The following is a 12,400-nucleotide window of genomic DNA, read 5'->3' as shown; positions in this document are numbered from 1 at the left end:
TGTAAGAAGTAAGGAAGTTAAACACCTTCTCATGAGATCAGAAGGGAGTGTTGTCATAAATATTGTTTTAGAAAAACATCAAAACGGATGGCTACCTTAGGTGCAGCAGGACTCTGACTGAGTAGAAGCATACTCGGAGCTCTAAAATGCTTTTGTGAGCTTTCTGACCTGGAAATGCCACAAAACACCAGTCAGTCCTGAGTGACAGCAGGAAGGAGACCATGAGAGAAATTGTGTTTCAAGATGGAAGAAATTTGGCATTGTGGTGCCAAGGCTATCAGTGTTCTCCACTACAGTTGTGATTACCAACCTATTGGACAGTAGTTTATAATATCTCCATCTATACTGTCAGGATACATTTGGTAGCTGATAGCTCTTTTTATCCTCTCACAGATGACTGTGCTGTATTCACATCACATCTATCCTGAAGAGTTTGAGAAACTCTTCTCATCACTACTAACACTGGCAGCATCCCAGTATTTCACTTTTGGGTGAATGTTACCAGTGAACCTTCCATTGGCACCCTCAGCTTCTTCTCCGAGTGTCTTCCACACGTACCCCAGAGGACTCTTAAGAGTCAGCTCATCTTTCTTCACACCCTTTCTCACCACAAATTAGTTAAGACAATACCCAAAATGTGAAACTGGTAGCTACACCAGAGAGTAGCCTTCTATTTTTTAGAGAGTAAGGGACTCTAGAAGTTGGGTAACATTTCAGCTGCCATCTCACTTCCTTTCTACACAGGCAGACACAGCTGTTTGTGGTTTTTTCTCCCCTCCCTGCTGCGTTAATCTACTAACACCTGGGAAATGCACCTGTAGGCATTTCTGAAGCTGAGGAGCAAACAGCGCTGAACACACTCACTGAGCTGGCTGGGAAAGGGCACATGATGTTACTTCAAAATAGCATTTGAAAGTGGCAAAGGCAAATAACCCTTCCTCGGGCTACAGGTCAAGTTGAGGACTCTATTAACTTAATCCAGCTCTGTAGGATCTGTCCCCTAAAGGATCCAAACAGATCAGAAACATAGAGATCTAAGAGAGTGCTTAACTTCTCAATAAATATTGCTATTCTGAGCTGCCTGTGCACAATTCCCTCCTATTAATAACTAAACATGCTCACAAAAAAGCAATTTTCTTTCTTGTTTAGGAGGACACCAAAGGCTTCCCCAGAGTTTGAGACATGGTGCATGCACAGCATCAGGAGAGTCCCCAGCAAAAGAAAACCATGTGTGGGATGGCAGCTTGATTAGGAAAGATGGTTCAGAAGATGGTGGCTGGAAGCTGCTGAAACATCAGCTTGAATTTGGCTTCATTTCATGGAGCTTTGCCTTTAGTTGAGGGAAGGCTCCAGTTCAGAAACCATGAGTAGTCCAGAATTAGGAAGGATACTATTTTAAAGAGTTAAAAGGTGTTTAGTTATTGTCATTGGCTGTGCAGGGCTCAGCACAAGAATAACCTGTCTATATGGTTCAAAGAAATGTGTAATCTAGCGCCCTGACAAGATGTGGGAGGCCAGTGTCATGGTTACATTTCTGATACTGGTTGTAAGCACTTGCTATGGTACTTGAGCATGCAAGGAGGAGAGATGCAAACCTCAAACATCTCCCTCCCCTCTGAAGAGATGAGATCCCTGATATTAGGACTGCATTTACGTGGCTGTCTTGAAAATGCCCATTGTGGGTAGGTGAGGGCTGCATGCTCTTCCCAGGCTGTCTCATGGGGTGGAAGGGAGTAAGTCTATTTCCTTGAAGGAGCTCCTGGAAGAGTAAGGGAAAAGATGCTACTTTGATTTCCCTGCAGGTGTTCTTCTGGGACACTGCTGCAAAGTTCAGTGTCTGTGATCCTTCATCTCTCTTCCCCAGAGTATAAAGGGAGACTGTGATTTTTCCAACTCTTGAAGCAGCTTTCAGTAACTAGCATTTGAAAACACATTAAAGATTAAAAATAATTGCAGGAAAGACTGTTATTTAATATTTAGTTTTATCCTTTATGGAAATTAACTTTTGTGGCCAGTTCTTTGCCATCTTGAATATTAATGCAATTGTGGTATATCTCTATGTATTTAAATATCTATATAGTTAATTAAATATTGGAATTTACATCAATATACCCAAATAAGTATTCTGCTGAAGTCCATTAAATGAGATATTCCAGGTGCCTGATAATTAAAAATATTCCATTAATTTAAATACATGCACTTGTCTGAAAAAATTTTAATTAGCTTAAAACCAGCTGATTGAAGCTCCATGTGACCTTCTGTACTCTTTGCTACTTTAAGAATATTTGTGCTGTTTGCAAATTTTACCACCTTAGAATTCTTTTTTTCCAGGCCATTATTTTAAAAGTCCTATCTAGAAGCTTTGCAATGTTAACACTCCCCAGCTATCCATGTCTTACGAGTGGTTTATATTGCTTATTGTTTGCACTACAGTCTGTAATAGTAAGTATGGCTCTGGCCATGGACTTTGACACGTCTGTGACACATGCTGAACATGTGCACAAATGCAGGAGGAGGCCTCTGTCTGTCCACCATTCCTCTCTACTGACTGTCACAGCTTTGAGTTTTTTCGCAGCTCTTTGGTTTCTAATTCAAGACAACATTTTTTGTCTTCTTCTATCAGTGCTAGTGCCTTCCATAGACCACTGAGAGCACATTCTGTCAAAGTCTTTTTCAAAATTTTGGTGTATTTTATAAACTGATTCCTTTCTCCTTTTCCTCTCTGTTTCTTTGACAAAGTTAGACAATCCAGTTTCTTAAGGAATGAGGCAAATCAGACAGATGCCTGCTAAGAATGGCTATAAATATGCACTGTTGCACAATATTACCATGTAAGATGGACAGTTTGCACCTCGGGTCCATTTGCTTCAGTGGGATTTCAGGCGTGTCAGCATGAGAAATGTGACATGCAACGTGGCACCTAAATCCCCACCTCCTTCTTTGCAGTGTCTCATTATGGACAACAGCTGAAGGTGTAAGCAGCTAAAGACATTGTGGTCCCTCCAGAGATGGGAGTGACACACAAAGCCCTTGGTGTGCCCCCCAACCTTGTAGAAGCTTGAGCAAAATAAATCTCAAATTTATGACTTTGTTTACCACCAGTAGTAATTGTTGTAATTGTAGTCCAAGAGCAGAAGTTGCTATGTTAGAGCATCTGAAATGGTAAGTCTCCTTTCCCCGTCAGATGTGGAGCATGCAAAGGCTTGGAAGAGTGACTCACTGCAATAAAGCCAATAACATATGTTGACTTACAGAGTTCTATTAAAGAACTGCACTTCCTTCTTCTGCTACCTGAACTTTATCCACAAACAGAGGTCCCAAGCCAGATGTAATTGGGGCAGAGATGTAAGTAGTAATTGCAGATATTACCAAGCTTATTTTTTAGCATGATTTCTCATAATTACATCATACAAGTCCATGTTTTCATCTCTCCCAACATGGTAGGGATGTCCAAGTAGAGTTGTTTAACAACTGTAATTCTACAGTAGTTTGAGCATAAGGAACAGGAAACACAAACTTAAAAGAAGAATAAAGCAAAAGTTAATAATATGCTGGAGTGCTCAATAAAACATACTTGCTATTTATATCTCTTGCCTGAAGTATATTGCAAGTATTCAAAAATTAATCCTCATGTCACTCATGTGGATTGAGTATAAATTTCTTTTCAGAGAAGTAAAAGTGCAGACTTGTCACTGTGCAGTGGTTCATCAGAAAGGTCTTGAGTTTATTGTGTCCCACCAAAGCTGGCAGCAGTGGAGTCTGTGGTTTGGATATTTTAGCTGATGGTGACTGAGGTAGGCTTGTGCAGACAGTTCTTATCCTCTGAGAGTGCCAGAGGCTTGAGGCAGCTGTCTGTCAGTCATACATTGCCAATAAAAGATCCACTTTAAAAACAGGATCTTCCATTAAGAAATAACTTAAACAAGCTTTATGGGCATAGCCTTATCCAAAGAACCCCAGATTGCCCCCACTTTGAGATAACAGAGAAAGAAACCTTAGCCAAGACCACATCTGGGTGGATGAAATAAGCTCCCATGTCACAGGTGCTGCCTGCTCAAGGAGGATCTGCTCTGCCTCAAACAGGATCCAGAGCCTGTAAACACATGGGATGGATGGCTTGGGCATGCATTGAGGTACAGCCAAAAAGTCCTTCTCTTCTGATAGTATGGGCAAAATGGTTTTTCCAGGCAACCTTAATCCAGATCCATCTCGTTCACACAAGGAGGAAAAAAGTGGTTTCATGGATTCTTTTATGCCCTGTCATTTTAATGTGGTTAATCCAAAGTCTGAGATTCCTTTTTTTGATGAAAACTTCTTCAGGTCCTAGAACCGGGTATATATTTCCAAGCAAAGAAAGTCCATCACATGAATCTCTAAGTGGAAATACTCCTTGGCACATAAGCCTTAATGGCAAATGTTTATCACTTCTTCAAAGTTTTCACTGCATCACATTGAAGTACATTGGGTACTCTGTAGGCAGGAGACACAGTTCTGTCTTTTGCTTTAATTGTTTCAAGTTTACACTAGAATTCATATAAAACATATGTAGAATGAATTCATTATATCTGAACTCAGTGTCACACTGACTAAATGTTAAGTGAACAAATGCTGCATTTTAACCTCAGCTTTCTTCTCCCTCATGCCCCTACCCAAAACATGTTTAAACTTCACCTGTTGTTGTCCTAATGTTTGTAGAGCACAGTGTAAAACTCTGAGGTAGTGACTCAAAGTCAATTTTTCCAAAAGAATTTAATACTTCTTGAAGATAGCTTTGCAATTTGGATAAAAAAAAATATCTATTTCGCAGGGCATCTTGCTGGTATGAGAGTAAAGGTACTTTCCTTCTCTTTTTTCTGTAGGATGAGACACACACCTAGTCTGTTCTTCCTCATGTGTCCCATGCCAGCAGGAATGGCTGTTAAATGCCTACATTGTGTTATTTCAGTGATATGATCTGTTTGCTGTCAGGGACTCCGCATGAAAAGCAAGTAGTTTCTGTTGTTTGAAGAGGTTGAGAGTTCTGTATTATAAAAGAAAGTCAGACCCCGAGGCAATTGCTGGTTTTGAGTACCTGAAATCACTGATCAGTACAATTAATGCAAGTTCAGTAGGCAATATGTGAGGATGAATTAATTTTTAATTTTATAAAAACAGAGCAAAATTCTCCCCTTTCCCCTTTTCAAGCAGGAAGTTTCATAGTGGAATAGGTGGAAAAAAAAGGTATTTAGCTGGAATGTTTGTAGAGAATGAAGCTTCAGAGACGTGTTTGCTGGTGGTTGACTGCCTTGGAGAGGAATCTTATGACCTTCAACAGAGCGTGACAGTAGCCCCTGGGGAAGGGTTTTCAGTTCAGGCTGGGCTTTATAGAAACAGGAAGTTTTGGTGGTTTATGCTACTGGCTGAATGTTCCCAAGATACTCTTGGTACCTCCTTGTTTCCTGATCAAATGGCATGTTATTCTGCATGAGAAGGAAGAAGAAAACAAACTGCTCAAAGGTTGGTGATACGATATTCTGAGCCATCAGTAACATCTATTGCTCCAGCCTCTTTGCAAGCTACTGCTGTTTTCTTGCAGGATGCTGCATTGGAGTCTATGTGCCTCAGTGACAGCTTCTAACTGTATGGATAACTGGTTGTCTTTCCTTCATTTTCAAAATATTTCTCATCTCTCTTAAGGAAGAATTTGTTGACATGAATCTAAGTGGGAAGAGAAAGAGAAGTTAACTTGCAATTCTGGAACAGCTCCCCTTGTGTGTTTGATTGCATAAGAGTTTATATAAAATCTAAGTTGTTCAAAACATATAGAACTGTAACTGTGTAAAGATATTCTTTTAGTATTTCTACTTGCAGAGCTTTACCTAATTGTGTTCAAGCTCACATCAAGGGAAAATGTTTATTTAATACTTTCTAGTAGAAGGCATACATACAGTCTGTGTATCTTGGCAAGATGGCAATCAAGGAAGGGTTTGGTTTTTATCACATAGACTGAGCTTTCACAGAAAAACTAGCATGTTTAGTTTTGTTAAACTGCTTGAGGTACCTCAGCTTTTCACTGAGAACATCAGCACGGAAAATTAATTTCTCCCTGGCTGAGTGCCTAAAGCTACAGTCAATGATTTAGTTGTATTTGCCCAAGGGTTAGATCAGAAATATAGGGACCTAATACTTTTCTAGAAAACTAAATGCACTAGAAACATGATCATGTTTCATGAGTTAAGATTAAATTCTCTTCACAAAAAGAGCAACTTTTCTCATTAAGAATGATGGTTTCAAAATCCCTGATAGCTAAAGCGGTTTAGAGCAAACTGAAGTGGCAAGGACATGGCTAATGTTCCCAAAACAGAAGACTCTGGTTAGGAATAATTTGGACACATAAGGAGAATGACAGAAAAGCTGATGAAACTGCACTGGTTACAGGACTCCAAAAAACCCTCCAAAGATCCTACCATGGAGCCTCTTCCCATCTCATGAAGGAGTAAGTAGTAATAGATTCGTTGATGAAGTGCTTAACATGCATCATGTTTTGGTGTCTTTCTTCACCAAGCAGGAGTTGAACAGATCATTCAGGGCAAGCTAGAAAGAGCTAATTTGGCTAAAACATTGTCTAGCCAAATTAGTTATATCTAATCACTGGTTTTTTGCAGTCCTATCATGTTCTCTTTTTCTACAGAAATACACTTATACCCATTTCCAAAGAGTTTGGAAATAGATATCTCTCTCTCTGTGTTTAAGGCAATGATGGCATGTTTCTTTGCTAGGTTTGGCCTCCTTGATGACTTCAACTTGTTTGAAAAATTGTCTTTTCTTAAGATTTTTGACCTTATTATTTCCCATTCCTTCTCTCTTTTCCTATCTTCTTGGTCCATGGGTGCTTCCCTTTTCCTGGTTTCTAGGGAAAAGTCCCACCATGTTCTCTTTGGCCGTCTCACTGTGTAACCAAACACTTCCTGAGCACTTTATGAAGCTCCTGAACACCATTCTTTGCTCCTTAGGTTAGGGCATGATCTCTTGTTTTAAAACCCAATACTTTTTATTTGGCTTTGATGAAGTGTCCAGCTTACCAAGAAATTAGCATCCTCTAAAATATATGCCACTTTGATGACCTTTACCTTACCTGCCATGAAGAAAACTACCAACAAAAAGGTGTAAGTATTGACAGCCCCTTCTGAGAGCTCCTCTCACTGCAGACTGATTGCTCCCTGGTATGTAACATTTTGCAGTGCAGAGCATGGTGTGCTCTGTGGTCCCTGGTTCACACGGGAGACTCAGGTGGGATCTCCCAGCCAGAGTAGTTTACAGCTGCTCTCATGCTCTTAAGAAGAGCAAGCTTGAAGGGATTGAAGTGCACATAAGGAAGGCATTTGTGTTTAAATCCTAATCAGCTAACCCCCATTTAAAAGGTTGGCTATTTTCTTTATTTTTTAATCTTTCTACATTCCTCTTTTCTTCTGTGAAACCAAAAGTACTGCGTTTGACATCAGCTGTTACAGGGAAAAAAGTTAATTAGTGCTCTAAAAACCCAAATTAGAGTATGTGACATACAGAAATTATAAAACAAACATTAAGTAATGGCAACCCCGTCAGTTAGAATTACAGCCCTTCATAGTTTTGGATCTTCTTTACTAAAGAGAGGTGATGTCGCAGTTCATAAGAGAAAAATGAAGGGGAAAAAAATTGTTCTTATTTAGTCCCCTCAATTGCATCTGGCTTTGAAAGAGTAACATCAGAGTCCAACATTTCTTTGGGTGGATATTGGAGTATGCTGGTCATAAGCCACCAGAAGGGTGCAGGGCAGATCAGGGAGTAAGTGCTGATTAAGAAATAATTAAAACCAGTTTTCTTGCTTTAGAGCATGTGGAGCTGGCCAATAACTGTGAGTGAGTAACTCTGTCTGCATACGTGTTTTTCAGTTTATTTTTCCTAATCTTCATTCACCTTTCGGATATCTCAGGATATTTTAAAATTCTCCTCATGCCTGCAGCCTGTTTCTTGAGCTTCAGGTTGGTTTTATTTGTGGTATGTGGAGAAATCACAGGGGCTCTGTAATGTGTCAAATATCACAATGGCCCAGCATTCGTTATGGCAGATAAAAGCAGCTGCAGGTTACTTAAGAGGGTGTGTGCAGTGTAATGGAAGAGAATTTGACCATGGAAAAAAATAGCCTCCAGTATTCCATCATTAAGAGGAATACATTAAAGCAGCTGCAGAATTAATAGCAGGAAATTCTTTCTTTATGATCCATGAAGTCTTCAATCCATATTATCCTATTCTTCCTAACAACTTCTAATTGCACAAGTGAATTTTCCTACTTATTAATTTTGCCACATAGTGACATACAATTCAGAGTAAATTGCCTGAAAACAAAATTCTGTTTCATTTGACTGAACCATAAGAATCAGAGGACCATGGACTGAGTAGCATTCCCACCAATTATATATTCCTTTACTGCAAACAGTGGAGAGAGCAACTATTGAAACCAGGGTTTGTGGCTATGGTGGTCGGAGTCCCACAGAGATAGTGGTTGGCTGACACAATGAGCATACATGTCCTCCAGAAAAAAGACCACTCACTTGCCATGAGACCGCTCTTTCCCTACTGCTGTGCCATTTGCTAGGCTGACAAACTCATAACATCTTGTGGGTGGCAAAATGATGTCACTTTACTCAACAGCTTGTAGTAATTTCCACTCCTAACCCTTCATGAGAGGTACAAATTACCAAAGAAAAAGGGCTATAAGCTTACAGATGGCAGTATCGCTTTTCTTTTCCATTGAGATCACAATATCCTTCTTTCTAGCTGAATGACAATTGGGCTGTCACTAAAATTACATAATGCTGTGTCCCCTGAGGGGTTGTAGTTTGGGATTCAAAGGACAGCTGTCAAAATACGGCATGCTCTATTCTGAGCTTTAAAAGTCTCTTAGGGGGTTGTACATACATGTTTGTCTTTTTTTGTTGTTCTGTTTATTGTGGATTGTAGATAGAGTTAACAACGAGATGTAAATGAGACAACTACATTTACAAGGTAAGTTAAATACAAATGGCACACTAAAATAACTAGTGTTTGCTGTAAATTATGGAAACCAAAATCAGGACTTACACAAATGGCAGCACTATAATGGCCCAGTGGATTTTGGTTGCCTATACTGAAACAGGCTTTTTTCTTTATTTTGTATGCTATCACATCATACAGTATGTTTTCCCAGGTTTTGTCTGGTATCTTGAAGTCAGCTGTGCTCTAATAGCATTCACTGCTGTACACTGAGTGCCTGCAAATTATTATGAACAAGCATTAAATCAAAGAGTCTCAGTACAGTCTTGGAATGTGACTGGAAGGGAAAACTCATGTCGTTTTAGAAGATTTCTAAAAAATTTCACTAAACAAGAAGGAAAAAAAAAAAGAGGCTGGAGAGAAGAGGAGAAAGATTGGGAAAAGCATCTTGGTTTGGGTAATTGTACTGGTCTAGCCCCAGTGGGTGGCTGCCCCCACACAGCTTCTTGCTCACTCCCGCTGAATGGGATGGGAGAGAAAATCAGAAGGCTCAAAGTCAGAAAACTCATGGGTTGAAATAAAGACAGTTTAATATGTAAAGCAAAATATATGCACAAGCAAAGCAAAATAAGAAATTCATTCACAACTGACAATTGGCGGGAAAATGTTCAGCTATCCTAAAAAAGTTGGGCTCCATCTTGTGTAATGGTGACTTGGGAAGACGAATGCCATGACTCTGAACTTCCCTCTTCTCCTTCTTTCTCCCTTATTGATGGCTTTTATTGACAAGCAAAACATCATGTGGTGTTGTCATATCCCTCTGGTCAGTTGAGGACAGCTGACTGAACCTGACCTCCTAGAGCAGGCAGTTCTACATTCTCCCAGTCCCTGTGACTTGGGCGGTGTGACTGGAACCACTTGCAGGTGAGGACCAAGGGAAAAATGTCATCAACTACCTCAGCCATGGCTACCATGTCTCAGGTAACCAGGTCTCCTGTTTCCTTCTGAAAGAGTCCCACATTTTACCTAGTCTTCATTTTATCACCAACATACCCATAGAGTCTTTTTGTATTATTGCCCTTGATGTCCCCGGACAAATTTAATTCTATCCTAACCCGATCCCTGTTTGTTTGGAAAATTTCTGTATACTCCTCCCAGGCTACCTGTCTCTGCTTCCACTCTCTGCAGGCTTTCTTTTTGTGTTTTAGTTTGTCCAGGAGCATCTTGTTCATCAGTGCAGGCCTCTGAGTGTTTTTGCCTGATTTCCTCTTTATTGGGATGCATCACCACTGAGCTTGGAGGAGGTGGTCCTTTAATGAATGTTAACCAGCTTTCTTGGGCCCCTCTTCCTTACAGGGTTTTATCCTACTCTATTCCACCAGGCAGACTCCTGGAGAGGCCAAAATCTGCCCTCCTGAAGACCAGGGGAGTGAGCTTGCTGTGTGCCCTCCTTGCTGCTGTAAGGAACTCCACCATTTCATGGTCACTGCAGCCCAGGCTGCCTTTGAGTTTCATATTCTCCACCAATCCCTCCTTATTGGTAAGAACAAGGTCCAGCATAGCACCACTCCTCATTGGCACCTCTGTTATCAGCACATTCCAGGAACCCCCCTGATTGTCTGTGCCCTCCTGTGTTGTCCGTCCTCCTGTGTTGTCCTGTGTTGTTGTGAATATAGAAGTATATTCAAGAAGTATATAGAAGCATAGAAGAGAAAAAACATGTGGCATAGAGAGAGGTCTGTGTGAGTCAGTGCACCTGTTTCTGAACTCTGTCAAGCAGAGCAGTCTCTTGCTGTAGATTGCTTCGGTTTCCAGCAAGAAAATCACGTTTATAAAACCCCAGACAAACTGAATGTGTGCATAATATCACCTTTTCAGATCAGAGTCACAGAAGGGAAGTAATTGTCTGTGACATGAATGGAAAAGGAAACATCTGCAAAATAGTCAAACTCTTAGATTAGATGTTAGTCCTGTTTTAGAATTGCATTTAATGTTGGGGTTTAAGATGACAGAGATGTAAAAGTGTTAGAACACGTTTGCTGCTTGACTGTGTGGGAATGGATGAGAAGATGAATGATTGTTTTTATTTGCCAGTCTGGTTTGTGCAGGGGATTTGTGGGATGGTACTCAGGCATGAATGGGAGCTGTTGGCTTGTTTAGTCTAGCAGAACAAAGGCGAGAAAGGATGCCACTGCTACCTCTAAATACTGTCAGAGGGGAAAAGAGTATTTCATTGAAAGGACAATGCTGGCACAGGAATGTCATGGTATGAATGAGTTATAAATAAATATAGTCTGACTATGAAAAATGTTCACAATCCTAGGAGAGGAACTAACTTTCCAAACGGTGTCGGCAAAAAACCCCCGACTGTCAGGTGTTTTAAAATAGAGCTAAGACAGTTTACAGATAGGATTGTACAGATAATTGCTATTATCTGGCAGAACGAGGGCTAAAATCCATCCACTCTGAGGTCTTTTCAAGTCCTAGGCTCCCTTGGTCCTACAAAACATTTACATCAGACCTATGCAATGCACAGCCTCCCTGAGTACATACTGCCCACCAAGGACTTTCTTTGGCCAAGCACGACACATGAATAAATAACTTGTTTGTCCTATTTCACCTCTGATAGCCAAAGCATCCAGCAGGAATAAGCTGGTGCTTCTTAACCAGAAGGCGATGGTTGCATGGGGAGTTAAGAGGAGGTGGGCTTGGTTTGGGGTATCGGGATTATTTCTCTGCAAAGATTTTGAGATAGACTATGCTTCCAGAACTGGGGTTGAGAGCATAGAGGACCTTGGGAAACGCTGTAAACGCTGTACATGCACGGAGGCTGTAGGATTCGCTAGGAATCATAATCAGCTGGGACTGTTACACTCAAGGATGAGCCCCTCTTGCTCATAAATAGTGCAGGCTACTTGCTATTTATTGGCAATTTTCTCTCGATTAGGAGGTTAGTTTAGATTACTTGTTGCAAACATCAGCTACCATTTGCAGATTTTTTTTCCTGATGCTTTTTTGCCTAAATGTATGTTGTCACTCAGAATGAGCTGCTGTGAACTCTGAGCAATGAGGAGCAATTGCAGCAAGTATAAGCAGTTGCTGTTAGTGACTCTATCCTTGGGACCATTTGCCCGAGGTCCTGCCTTCTCAGCTGCTCCATAGTATTTACCCTGCGACAGACATCTGGTAAGTTCAGCTCCTGGATGTCAGTTGTTTTCATCTGGGAGGAAACCCTGGCTGATGAGCTGACTATCCTTGGGAACACATCTAGGGCACAGGAGGCAGAGGCTGCCTGGCTGGAGAAGCAAGAGGACAGGTGATGTTGGTGTGTTGTACTGGGATATAGTATGTGTGCAGAATAAGGGTAAGAGGATTACAAGGTGGAAAATTATAACAAGGGTGAGGGAAT

The sequence above is a fragment of the Empidonax traillii genome, unplaced genomic scaffold (genome assembly GCF_003031625.1).
Source record: "Empidonax traillii isolate 1590-97213 ecotype Southwest subspecies unplaced genomic scaffold, ASM303162v1 scaffold686:size905440, whole genome shotgun sequence".
NCBI lineage: Eukaryota > Metazoa > Chordata > Aves > Passeriformes > Tyrannidae > Empidonax > Empidonax traillii.
The sequence above is the reverse complement of the archived record's forward strand: the minus strand, read 5'-3'. Positions refer to the sequence as shown.